Source organism: Camelus bactrianus, chromosome 4 (genome assembly GCF_048773025.1).
Source record: "Camelus bactrianus isolate YW-2024 breed Bactrian camel chromosome 4, ASM4877302v1, whole genome shotgun sequence".
NCBI classification, from domain to species: domain Eukaryota; kingdom Metazoa; phylum Chordata; class Mammalia; order Artiodactyla; family Camelidae; genus Camelus; species Camelus bactrianus.
In genome coordinates, this window is record NC_133542.1 from 96,466,864 (window position 1) to 96,480,644 (window position 13,781).

A 13,781-nucleotide genomic window follows, 5' to 3' on the forward strand; every position below is an offset into this window, starting at 1 on the left:
ACACTGCAGTTGATGGTGGGACCCAGCAGCACTTAGAGGCCAAGACCAAGAAACCTTGTCCCAGAGGAGGCCGGTGATGTCATGGTACCGTGAGGGCCATAAGTCTTGTCATATCATTGACAACTTCTGTAAGTCTCGTGTTTTATTTTTGATGAACCTTTTTGGGTTTCTAATTCTTGACTAGGTAAGTTATTTCTAGACCATGAGTTACCCTCCAGTGGGAGCAGCTAGAGAAGTCTAGCTGCACAAATGAACAATACAGAATTACCACCAGATGATTACTGTTCATTGTGAAGCTAGTATATATCTATTTCCGATCTTCAAGCTGGAGAGCAGGTTGATGTCCATATCTTGCAGTCAAATGTTCTGTCTAGCAAATATTTTTCACATGAAATTTTAGGTCAGTGGGAACACAAATGGGCTTGTTTTCCTGCAAACATGGTTTTCCTCAGGCAAGAAGTTATGAAGCAACACGTCTGCTTGATTTTTTTTTTCAGTCAGAACAGACGGAGCACCCTCTCCCCACAGATGTCTTTATAACTGTTTGTGCTTTTATTTTTGTCTTTCCATAAAATGTTATACAAAGAGCAAGACAAAGTCCTATCAAGGATACATTAACAAGACTGTGAGGAATCCAAAGACTCAGTAAGTTATCTGAGCAGCCACCTCTCCCATCCCCCACCCCCATTTCCCTTAAGCAGGGGGTTTAGGGTGACTAAAAGCCGGAAGCAACAACTGGACTTTTTAATTCTGGCATGTTGGTGGAAGCGTCCTGCATTATGTATGAAACAGGTGGACGCTCGGAGTAAAAGAAGCCTGTCCAGCCAACACTTTGTAGGTGGAGCTGCTGACCCATTTTCCCCACCCCGTCTCTCAGGATATTATCTGTCTTAGCTCAGCTTCTCGTTTGAAAGCTGAGTATGAGACAAACTTACAGGCAAGTAAGCTTATTTTGGAAAGTTATCTCAAGGAATGAAAGAGAAGGACTGGGAATCATTAAAAAGAAAAGAGGAAAAGCCAGTAGAAGAATGAATTTTCAAAGGTTGCCTTTGTGGGCAACTGTACCCCTTCTGGCCTGGATCTTCTAAGGACCTCCAGAGAGACTGCTTCCAGCGATCTGTGTGAGGACCGGAATGGGGAGCATCCCATTAGCAACTCCTGCCTCCCGTTGCTGATGCAAGGAGATGCCCTCTCCTTTGTACCACTCCGTTGTGCATGAGCGAGTTCAGGGTGCGCTCCCATTTTCACCTGGGAGACGTGGACATTTTAATACACTGAATGCTCTTTTTGATGAGTTTGTGAGATTGGAGAAGTTCAGCATAACCAAGTGTGAAAATCAATAAATCCCCTAAGGAATTAAAAAAAATACAAAAAAGCTCCCCAAACACCCCCCCCTAAAAAACCCCTGGCTTTCTGCTTCTGTGCTGGATCAGAAAAAACACAGAAGCAGAAAGCCAGGGCTACACGGAGCAGCTGAAACAATCGCAGGCGTGTTACAGCTGTACGAAGCTGGTTGCTGCAGGGACGGCCACAGTTGAACGTGGGCTACGAGAAATGGGAGGTAGGGCACAGGAGGTGTGCAGTGTTCTAATTCAAATTGTCTGTGAGGTGGGCTCAATTAGACTCCTCTTCTCAGTAAAACTGGAAGGTATTATTTTAACCCAAGGCTGTATTATGATTAACTGGCAGTGACTAACACACAATATATGTGCCTTGTTTATTTAAAGTAATAAGAAATATTATACAATATATCAAGCATTTGTGTCAATGGCTCAGGGCTTGTTCTGAGTGACAAATCTTAACACTTGTGCTGACATTTTGGTTCGGTGATGTTTGAGATTTTAATACAAGTAAGTTAAGATGAGGAATAGTCTGGACAACTAATGCAAAGGTCGATTAGTTGGAGTGAAATCGTGACAAAGAGAGATAATGACTCTTCCAATTCACTTTCCATATTTCTCAGCCTTACAGAGAGAGGCAAGACCCTTCTAACTGCCAGGAACTATTAGGATTGGGGGACATTTGATCCAGGAACAGCCAACGGAATAAAATGAGCATCTCTTAAATTAATCTTAGCACTTAAAAAATAATTCTGAGGCAGTAAGTTTTTACAAAGGGAAGAAATGGAAATATGGAAGCAGGTCTGAATCCGATTGATTCACAGCACTCATGAGAGCACGTAGGGTCAACCACATTGGTCTCAGCAAGCTGGCTTTGGAGGAGAATGTTACGTCTACTGTACTTGGTTTCTCCAAATCAGAATTCCATCAGCCCCTGGCCGTGTGCAAGGCTGGCACTGCTTCTCGCACTCATCAGTGAGTCAGTAGTTTTCTCACATATATCCTGAGGTTGTCTAGCTTGGAATTTTCCTGTTTCTCTCCATGTGTGTCTGACAAGTTTCATTTTTTTGCATTGGATCTCTGTCTACATAATACACATTTAGTTCACATAGTCCCACAAATCTCTTATTTCTTCAGTACAGAACATTCATTGTTATTTTTCTAGCTGTCTGTATGCTCATTTAGTGTTATACATGCTAAATCTAAGTTACATAATTTATGCTCACATTTTATCTTAATACTGTTTAATCTCAGATACAAATATTAGATATAAATAGAAAAGCAATGAGAGGTGCTCAGATGACAACTTGTATGAAGATCTTAGCTCATGCTCATTTTATATATTATACATATATATTGATTGATTGATATTTATATAAAGTCAGGTATAAATTATGAGAGCCTTGGGTTAGCACTGAAACCTCATTTAAGTTCATGATATGGAAGATTTTCCCCCATGGCCACTGTGGTTCAATATTAATCAATAATCAATTTGTTCATTTATCATTTTGCCAAACAAAATGTGAGTTTCTAAAAAGGTCACTCTCAGATATTGAAGCCAAGTATGTTTACAGTTCAGAATTTATAGTGATAACCATCTAGGTTCCTATGGTTAAAGATCTTTTTGTTACTACTTACTAATGCCAACACATGAATTTGTGGATTATAAAAGGTAAGACTTTCCAAAAGTAAACACCTGCTACAACATTCTTATTTGAAAATGCCTTTCTTTGTACTGCAGTTGCTTAGATGGAAAAGGAATAATTTTATTGCCAAGCATTGTCTAGGGGCCTTCCCCCAAGATCCTAATTATTTTATACATTAACTTTCTTTTTATGTATAAGTTACTATAAAATATTAAGCAGTGAAAAATGTCTCAGTATTTACATTTGAAGAAAAAAAAGTCTTTTACTCTAAAGAAAGTATTTTATGTAAGTATATTTCAGAAGTCTAAGTGAAATTCACATTGCTTGACATTAGCAATTAGTTGTAACTGATGAATTTATATTAAATAACATTGGTTTATATATTTAATTTGCAGTTTCCATAATTCTGCTTTGTGAAATACTTTAATTTTTAAAATGTTTTATTATTACCTTTTATTTTGAATTAGATGCTGCACATTATATATGTATTCTTATAATGCCTATATTTTTTTAAGAATGGTAATCTTTCATGAGTTCATGGAATTATGATGTCTGTTTTCACCTCATAGCTACATCTACACCTCTGAAACTATAGTCCATAATCTGGAAATTTAAAAATATATATTTCTAACTAATTCAAAGGTCAAAGAAGAAATTATAAAAATGTAAAGATTTTATAGCTTCTTGAAATGTGACATTTTTGAAAAAATTCAGACTTCTAATAATGTTCTGTAAGTTATTTAGTATGGTGTTCCTCCATAAAAAAAAATGAAGTTATGGAAAATTACTCAAATTTCTTTGAAGGGACTCCCATCTTTAAGTAATGGATTATATATCTAGTGTTCCTCAGAATATACCTTGGGTAATACTTCCCTGAAGAAATATATGACAAATAAAGAAGTGTAGATTTTCACCTTTTTACATTTTATAAAGCACAGATAAAGAAATCTTATATATTACTTTGATAATGGCTTTCACACAGAGAGAATAAAAGATGCCATGATGTAAGAACAGAAAACTGATTTTAAGTTATGTAGCCTTTAGAACTCTATATTTAGGTACGTTTATAGAACAGTTAGGTTACATTTGGTAGCCAATGACAGCAAAATGGTAACAGTGATGAAAACTGCCATCTGAAAGGGGGCATGGAAATGACACTGCAGTTTCTCATCCTTGAACTCCCTCGAGTCTTGTTGACTGGGAATAACAGAATCTCTCTCGCCTGCGGTGGAGGGAGTTCCCTGGCTGCACAGGTTCAGTTTGTTCTAGGCAAGGCTCCATGTACAGCAACCCCCCTGATTGTATCTGGGAGGTGCACTGAATAGAGACCACACCTTCCAGGGACTAGCCCACCCCGACCACTCTCACCCTCCCAGTGCGAATGCTAGTGTGAGCATCCTTCAGAGAGGTGAATAATCTCAGGTACTTACTGGCCAGAGTTGGAGTCCCCTTTTCCAAATCACTCCCTTAAAACCTGAACAAGCTTCACAGCTATTTGACCTGAGACAATCAGATGTGCTAGAAGCCAGGGCCAGAAAGAGGTCATTCAGTTGGAACACTGGAGCCTGGATTCAGGCCTGTGAAGTTTGTTAAGCAAAAGAGCTGCCTTAGTCTCCAAGCCCCGCCCACGCCTGCACGGGGGCCCTGCCACTCGCAGTCTCTCTTCCCTCAGTGTCACTGCTAAGGTGAGGAGACACGGCTGAGATTGTCCCCGCCTTCTATACGCACCCCTCAAACAATTCCCTTTCTTTTCTTATTTCTTCCTTCCTTACTTCCTTTTCCTCTCTCTCTCTCTTTTTTTTTTTTTTTGTTTATAATCAGGTCAAAGCTTCTACACAAGGCTGTGGGTTTGTAGGTAGGAGGTAGCGCCAGGCTTTCCTTAGGTTCCCCTAGGCTCTCATCTTACTTGTCTGCCGAATCTTCAACCTAACAAATGCTTCCTAACACCACTTTGCCCTAACTTTTGCTTGATGTGTAGGATTTGCCTTTTCCAACTCAGCGAAGCTACAGATGTTCAGAATTTCGGTCATTTCTTTATTTCAGCCCACAGGCAAAAGGAGCTACATTTAGCAAAGCTCTATTTTTTTTTAATCCTGCTTTCAGATGAACTGACTTCAGAAAAGGCTTTATAACTTTTGGGACCTTAGTTAAAGTTGCAGAATTAGCCAGTACATTCAGACATGACAACATTTTCCTGCTTCAGTTCTTAATTTTGCAGGGTCAGTAGACACAAACTCTGAGTCCCAGTGGGCAGTGATCACAGACTCACAGCGCTTTTACTCACAACGATCGCCAGCTTCCATTGTTGAGGGAGGAGAGGAGGAGTCCTTACCACCCTTTGCCCTGTTTTGTTAGTTCAGTTAGTTCAACTTTCAGAATCTGTTCCTATCAGCCCTTATTTCCCTGTACCAAATTCGAAATCAGTTCAGATGCTTTTGATCACAAGCAACGGACGGCTCACATAACTCATGCCTCAGGTGGATTTTATAACTCCTACACAAAGCCCTCATGTTCACTCTTACTGCCCTGGTGGAAGTCACATTAACAGCCCAAAAGAAATCACTTTGGCCAGGAATTTGCTAACAAATTTAATCAATTCCCGTGGGCTAGAATTTGGAGATTGAGTAGAGTCAGCTTTCAAAAGAAGTCCCAATGACAATTAGCTACAGTTTGACAAGAAAGGAGGGGACTTGGCAGCTTAAAATTCAACCAGCAGATGTGTACTATCTCTATAAATCATTCTGAATCTTATAGATGGGGTTTGTATATAGTATTAAACTCTCTGCCTTAGAGTCCAGATGGTATTTCATATCAGTTATAATTAAAATGAACTCCCTCTGGAAGCTAAAGTGACAATAAGTAACCCTAGTAAGAACAATTTGTAAATATTATGTGGCTGCCATATCTAAATTAAAAAAAAAAAAGATTACCTAGAGGCCATGCAAATTAAATTGGCAATTAGTTTACTTTCCTTGTCTCCTTGTGTATAAGATCTTTGAACTGTAAATTAAATGTATTTAACATAAACAAGGCAAAATACAAAATCTTTAAATGAGCTTAGAAAGTGCCCAAAGACCCATTAGGGAGCTCTTTGTGAAAAGATGGTTATTCTTACAGAGGTCACTGAGCTGTCAGGGATGCAATTATAGATCGCAACCACACGTTTGTAAGAAAGCCCTGGCTCTGAGATAAGAAATCTGGGTTCAAAACCCTCAAACATTATTTGATAATGCAAAGACATACGTGGGTTACAGCATTGTATTACGCTGCCATAGATATCAGTAGTTGGCCGGAAGAATTGTTGGGAAGATCAACTGATAAAACATAAATGAATTAACTTAGCAAACAACCTAACACATAAGTAGGTCCTCAAAAACTGGAAGTAACTCAGTTACTTACTTTTGTTAAATACTAATTTTTGTTAGAAATAAAAAGAATGAGTGGCATTTAATTGATTTCCTACCCTCTTACCGCACCTTTGCTTTTTATGATTGTTACAAAGCCGCTTCTATTGTCTCTGAATCCGCATCCTCATCCACGATTGTGGTGTCAGAAGAGACCAAGTAATATTCCCAGCTGAGTCACATTTAAAACTCTTCATTTGTGGAGAATTTCTGACTATTATGTGTGCTATTGCCTTTAGAGGATCCCTGTATACCATTGATCATCATAGCAGCCCCGGCTTTTTTAAATAACTCATGTATGACTCAACTATGCTGTTACATTCATACATTTGATTTTGCACCTCAGCATACTTTTTTTTTTCAGAACTCAAAACCCCTGTCAGTTTTACATCTCCAGCTCATACCCTAGGGGGAACTGTAAGATAGGTGCTGAGATCCCAGTCCAGAATATTCCGTGTGTTATTCTTGTGTGTCTCAGAAATGCACAGAAAAAAATACGTTTGCTTTGTCAAATAAATCATACTTGCTTCTGCTTTCACACTCAGGAAACTTCCTTTCAACAGGCTTGGTCCAGGAGCCATAATTATAAATAAAGCTCCAGAGAGAATGAGTGGATTCTTCAAAGTCACTGCTTTCCCTCACCACATTTATTTTAACCATCTCTCTCATTTCTTCTGTTTGCTTATTTATTTATTCAACAGATTTTATTAGATATCTCCTGTTCCCCTGAGTACAGGCTAAGTACTGGGGACGTGACGAGCCAGCACAAACCTGGTAAGTAGTCTTACTGAATTCACAGAGATGGACAGCATGGATCACTTCAAAGAGGCTTTTTGGCATGTGTATCTGATTTAATAGCCCTGAAATGTTTAGGGGCGGGACATTCTATTAATTCCCCATGGATTCTTAATGGGAGCTCTCAAATACATACTTTTACTTGTGTAAACATGATTAATGGAGCATAGATTTGGTCTCGCTAAACACCAACATACCCAATTGCATTGCCTTTTGATTCTCCATCCGTCAGTCCTTTAGAGACTCCCTTCCAACTCTCCTGATGCCTCTCTGGTTCCTCCACTTAAACATTGCTTATACAACCCAGTCATACTGAATAACTTAGGTTTGCAAACAGGGAAAGCAGTCACCTTCCTGTTTTGAAAATACATACATATGTGAGGGGGTTTTGCCAAAGAAAGGACAATTCTGGATCTTCAATGATGAAAATTATTTACAGCAGTGGTCATAGCCACCAGAAGTCACTGTACGTAAGGCTTTGCACAGGGCAAAACCTCTGTTTTGACTCCCTTTCCAGTATGTTTGGATGATGAGCATGGTAAGTATGGACTCAAGCCATGAATTCTAGAGAGCGTCTACCATGATTTGTTTAAAAAACCATGTTGATGTTATAATAATATCTTCCAGGACTCTGCCTGGATAAAGGGGGACTTCTGAAGAAGAAACAAAATGAACAGAATCAGTCATAATTTTTTTTTTGTTTTGAAATACGCAAGTCAGTTTTGGGTTGGGGGCCATGGATAGCCTGTGGGATAGCAGGAATGGAGACATGTCAGGGAAGAGGTCATGACTCCAGGAAATCAATAAAAATAAAATGAGGTGTATCTGTTTTTTTCTGTCTCAGGAATCATTACCTGTCCTGACTTCTCTTCTTTTTCTTCTTTTTTAATGGTACATCACACTCTCCAGTCCATTTACACAGTTGATCGAATTTGCAGGGGGCATATTCCTGATTCAGATTCAACCAATTATTTTTTTTTCTTTTGGTTTCTGTTTTTGTAATTTAAAATGGTCAGTGACCATCTCTCTTGACATGTGGTCTCGAAAAATAAAGAAGGTGAGAAGAATATAATTCGACACAGAGAGAGGGAACGAGGCAGGTGATAGAAAGCAAGTTCTGACTCAACTTGGAGTCAGTTTGCATGCCCACCTGTCTGCATCCTTGCCCTTGATTTCTGCAAGACTTTTGGATACCCTTATAAAAATTTCTGATTTTTCCTATTCTACTTTTAGACTGTCTTTGTTAAGATTTCAAACTTTGTATTCACGTTATGGAATGCTTTCCTTCAAATTATAGGTTGTTATTTTTTAAATAGCCCTTAATGTTGTCCTGTACATCTACTCAGCTGATCAGAAGCTAATCATGTGATGGCACTTAGGGTCATTTCTTCCAAACTCAGGGTGGGTCCATCTGATGAGAGTTTCTCTTTTGGACTTTGGTATGATACTGTTGGTAATATTCCTGTGTAACAGATTTTCAACCTTGAAACTTCTGAAATCTCAAATAAAATGACTATCAGATTTAATGTGAGAATTTTGTTGACAGAGAGATCATTAGCAAATGTAAGAAAAGAATAGTTTTGCCTTAACCGTGTTCTTGGTTCAACTATTCAGTTACCCTGACTGTTAACCATTTCCTGAATGATTCAAGCTTCAAGTGAGTTCAGAACAAGCAGGCCGTAGCCAGGTGTGTGCCCTGTGGCAGAATCAATGCCCACCCAGCTCCTGTCCTGTCACAGAGCGTCCTGAAACATTCAGACCGAAGGGAGCTGATGTTTTGTTTCTGATGGGTCAGATTTGGAGGTCGGTACCATCAAAAACCATAGGAGGCACATTTAGCCATGTTTTTCTCTTTGTTCTGTTAATGTCCAGAAGCAGGGATGGGAGTCTCCTACAGAACAGGCTTTGTTCATTATTTGCTCTGGATCCTTGCCGTGAAGCAGCGCACTGACTCCCTGTGTACGGGGGTAGAAATGTTGAGCGTGAGGCTGTGGTGAGCTGTGGTCAGGCCAGGCCACAGAAAACCGACAGGCAGAGTTAAAAGAGAAACTTGTAGTCTGCGACCTGAATGTTGTTGAGGAGTGATCCTGTGCAGGCAAGGGAAGAAACTCAGGGCCTATAATCTTAATATTAAGTCTGGTGTCCATGACCTGGTAAAAGCTTTATTTCCAATTATTGTGTAAGTAATTTCTATCAGCTGGTGTGGGTCCACAGATTTGCTGACTTCATGTTGAGGCCTCTACAGCTGAGCTGTGGACAGCACCACGTTTGCACAACCTGATGAGACATGAGGGAGGAAACAGTAGGCAGGCCCAGCCACCTACATGCTATTTATAACTGCCCTTCTTATTATTCACTTTCCCGAGTAAGCCGGCGTGAAAACAAATTTCAAACAAATCCAAATTGTCACTGTTTTCTATCTGTTTATGCATACCAACTCTGAAGATCTGGCCAGATGTCAGTGATTGATATTTTCTTTCTTTCTTTTCTTTCTTCTCTTTCTTTTCTTTCTTTCTTCTCTTTCGTTTTTCTTTCTTTCTTTCTTTCTTTCTTTCTTTCTTTCTTTCTTTCTTTCTTTCTTTCTTTCTTTCTTTCTTTCTTCCTCTTTCTTTCTTTTTCTTTCTTTCTTTCTCTCTCTCTCTCCCCCTTTCTTACTCATTACACACACAAAGAAAAAAAGAATAACACACATAAATGTTGGAAAGTGCCAAGCAAGAAGAGAATTAACATTTATTCGAGTACTTAGTGTCATGCCCTGCTTTAAGTACTTTTTAGTTATTAACTCATTCAGTGACTATTATCCCCAATTGATAAATGAGGAAATTAGGTACTAGAGAACATATCTGTATGGTGATCACAGAGTTAGAAGTCATCAGAGACAAGATGTTCATCTAGTGACTTGTACAAGCTCAGAGTAATAAGAGCTGGAACCAGAATTTGACCAAAAGATATCTGTCTCCAAGATTCCAGCTCTTAATCTGTTTTTGACATTGTCATTAAACACATATCCTGTTTTTCAAGCAAAATATTTTATCTCCAAAGCCTTTACAAGTAAGGAAACTTGAATCCTAAGAAATGGTATCAGTTCCCCTTTGTTGCTAAGTTACTGAATGGTACAACTGGAATTCAAACCCAGGTTTGTCTCCTTCAAATGAGACAACAGAGTGCTAACTGCTAGTTTGCTGACTGATAATGAGATATTTCTATTTGTTCAGTTATTCAGATACTGTTAGATTTTCCCCAGCTTCTTTTTGCTCTTACTGAGACAGCCAGATAACAATGGGACTAATGTGGATGAGTGAAAAATGTATAGAGGAAAACCACTGTTTATACAAAGATGCCATATATCTTGAGTTTAAATAATAAGGTTAATCACAATATTAATGATTTCCTGAAAGACTTCCATGCAATGACAGCAAAGAAGAAAAATGAAAGGAAATTTGCCCCCCTCAACATTATAATATAATAAAAAAGGCAGATTAAATCTGTGCAGAAGTGGAGCAAAAATAAGCATAGAGATCAATATGGACAAAAAAGTATCATACAGAACTCCAAGAAAGAAACCACATTACACAAGATACTTTGATATCTAGTGAGGCTGGCATTGAAATCAATGGAACTCATACAACCTAGTGAATGAAGTGAGTCAGTAGTTCATAGGAATAAAAATAGCCGATCAACATATGAAAAGGATCTCAGCTTCACTCACCACTAAGTAAATACAGAATAAATCAGAAGCTATTTCCAACTCTCATATGGGCGTGTTTTGTAGTAATAGAGAGGGTATGAAGAAATAGGTAGGTAATGTTATTATACTGTTGATTGGGAATAGACTTTTATCATTATTTATAAAAGGCATTTATAAAACATAGTTCTGATTTTAAAATTCCTATGTCTTTGACCAAGAATTTCACTTCTAGAAATTTTAATATTTATGTGTATTTGTGATACATACCAAAAAAGGTGAATGAAGTTGTTAACTTCAGCTCTCTAACAAGGTTTTATTGGGAAAAGAACATCTTTTGGTGAAACAATATACAGTGAATTAGGATAGATTGACAATCCAATGTTAGTTACTCTTTATAAAGAAAAAGATTGAATCTGTACTTATTTGTAGCGATCTACACACTGTTCAATTATGTGAATGAAATCACTTGGCAAAATACATGAAAATATGTTTCCTTTTTATTTGCACGCGTGTGTGCGCACACACACACACACACACACACAGAGTCCAGAATCAAGGAAGCAGATGTAAAAGTCTAAGGCAAATCTAGTTTCAGAAATCTAGTTTAAAAAGAAAAAAGCCAAATGAACTTAAATATAAAACAAACAGACTCACAGACATAGAATACAAACTTGAGTTTGCCAGGGGGAGAGGGGTGGAAGGGGCAGACTGGGAGTTTGAGATGGTAGATACTGACAGGTGTATATATATAGAATAGATTAACAAGTTTATACTGTATAGCACAGGGAAATATATTCAAGATCTTGCAGTAGCTTACGGTGAAAAAATGTGAAAACGATTATATGTATATTGATGTATGACTGAAAAATTGTCCTGTATACCAGAAATTGACACAACATTGTAAAATGACTATAACTCAATAAAAAAGACAAATAAAAAATAGAAATGTTCTAAAAATAGAAAAAAAATCTAGTTAATGGGAAAAGTGGTGATGGAATGGAGAAGTTATGAGGCTCAAGAATTAGCAGGAGAGTATGCCAATGTCTCTGCTAGGACGAAGTTTTACTTAGGCTACAGTGAGATTCCTCACCTGGCTATCTGTGAGGTATTCTTAATGATGACTTTAATCAGTATATACTTATATACCTAAAAAAAAATTATATGCCACTACTGCTGCAAGGCTCAACGAGATCAGCAAGCTCCTAGCAGCCAGCTCCACCCTGCTCCCCAGAGGCAACCCTCGTAACAATGATAACTACTATTTTTCATAGTTTTCTCCATATTTTAATGTGCATACACTGAAATTTTTGGTGTCAGTTTTAGACGTTATATTTTTAATTTATAATTGTTAAGAATTTTAAATCCCTTAAACCTATTTTTCTTACATTGCTTCCCCCTTCTCTCTTTCTGCCTTTATCCTCCCGATGTGATATTGTGCCTATTGAGGAAGTAGATACAATAATTTGACAAATTTTTATCACTACTGAAAAAAAAATGTTTCGAGTATGCTTGGTTTTGATGATCATTTTTATGGATGCCATTAGTTCCCATTTTTCTCCGTAATTTTTTTTCAGTCCTACAGTTTTCTACTCCCTAACAGCTTCGTTAAATGTTTCACTGTGTAATTTTCCACATGGAGACATATCTTAGATAATCTGCTGATTCCTTGTTTTCTGCTTCCTTCTGCTACACCTGGCACTGCAGACTCTCTATAGTTGCTGGACATTTGGTGATATGGCCATTTAATCAGACTGGATTATGTGTTGTGTTATTGTTTCTGGAATCTTTCTCTTCTTTCCTGATTTACTTTGTCGTTTTGATGGCCCATGTTCTCCAATAGCATCTCAAACAAGTTACGTGCTAAGTACCATCTTTGCGAACATAATGGAACATATCTTCATTCCAATTGACTACTTGACTGAAAGTTATGCAATACATACATAGTTTTCTCAGATATTTAGAGAGAGAAACAAAGAGAGAGAAATAAAACAGGGCAAGAGGAGAATGTTAAATACACAAAAGAGCAGAATGAAAACATCTCAGGAGAAACTCTTGCAAACAGGTGACAATGGGCAACCGGCTGAAACATTTTTATTAAATTTTTAAAACTTAGAGCTGGACAAAGGGAATTCCATTTTCTGGTGTGGCCTGAAAGAACCTTGGAAGTTCCACTGTCCTAATTAAAGTAGAAAGTGGGACAAACTGAACTGAACAATCGACAGCTTCTTAGATTCATACGAGAAGTGAGGTCACAGGGCTAATGGCTGCCTCTAACTTTGGGAGAACTACAGGCAAATAACTACTTAGCACCCCAACTTCCAGGGGTGGTGACCCATGAGGAGAACCCTCTGCGGGAAACAGTGCCGGGATGAGGAAGTCTGGACTGTAACTGAGAAATTGCCAGAGGTTCATGATGGATGTCTCTGAGAGTTAAAAACCCCAGGGAACCTAGTCTTGGGGGTGGTTCTTCTCATTTTTGTGAGTTTTTACCTCTAAGAGCTGGACTTAGTTCTCACAGTGAATATTACAGAAAAATCTCCTTGTGTTTCTGGTAGGTGGAGGGAAAAAAATAATAAATTATTCAAGACTGAATCCCAAATATCTGTTCAAATAGTTGCTTTCTTTTATCAAGTCATATTTTTTTCTGCAGTTTTGCAATATGTCCCTCTAAAACCACCAATATTGATTATTTAATCAATGACATTGATTTAAGAATAATGTGGATTTTAGGGATATGAAACAGATATGTTTCTATTTCTTACTTAAATCACATTTCTTTCAGCCTTTTACATTCAAAAAATAAGAAGCCATAAGTCTTATCAAAATAGGAAATGTAACTAGTTCCGAATACAAAAAATTTGGTTTTGATCTGTTTTGAATCTCAAATATTTCAGGACTGTTTTTGTCT

General features: G+C 38.0%; 1 long non-coding RNA gene across 3 annotated transcripts in view; it reads left to right on the plus strand.

Moving 5' to 3' along the window:
- The window catches only part of LOC141577558 (uncharacterized), a 91,355-nt gene that overhangs the window by 60,683 nt on the left and 16,891 nt on the right, over window positions 1-13,781 (plus strand). The window contains exon 4 of one of the 3 annotated variants that reach the window (XR_012506811.1): window positions 587-7,164. This is a non-coding gene — a long non-coding RNA (uncharacterized LOC141577558). Of the gene's footprint in view, window positions 1-586; window positions 10,039-13,781 lie in introns of those variants that run through there. The other 2 variants (XR_012506812.1, XR_012506810.1) reach the window with 2 other exon arrangements.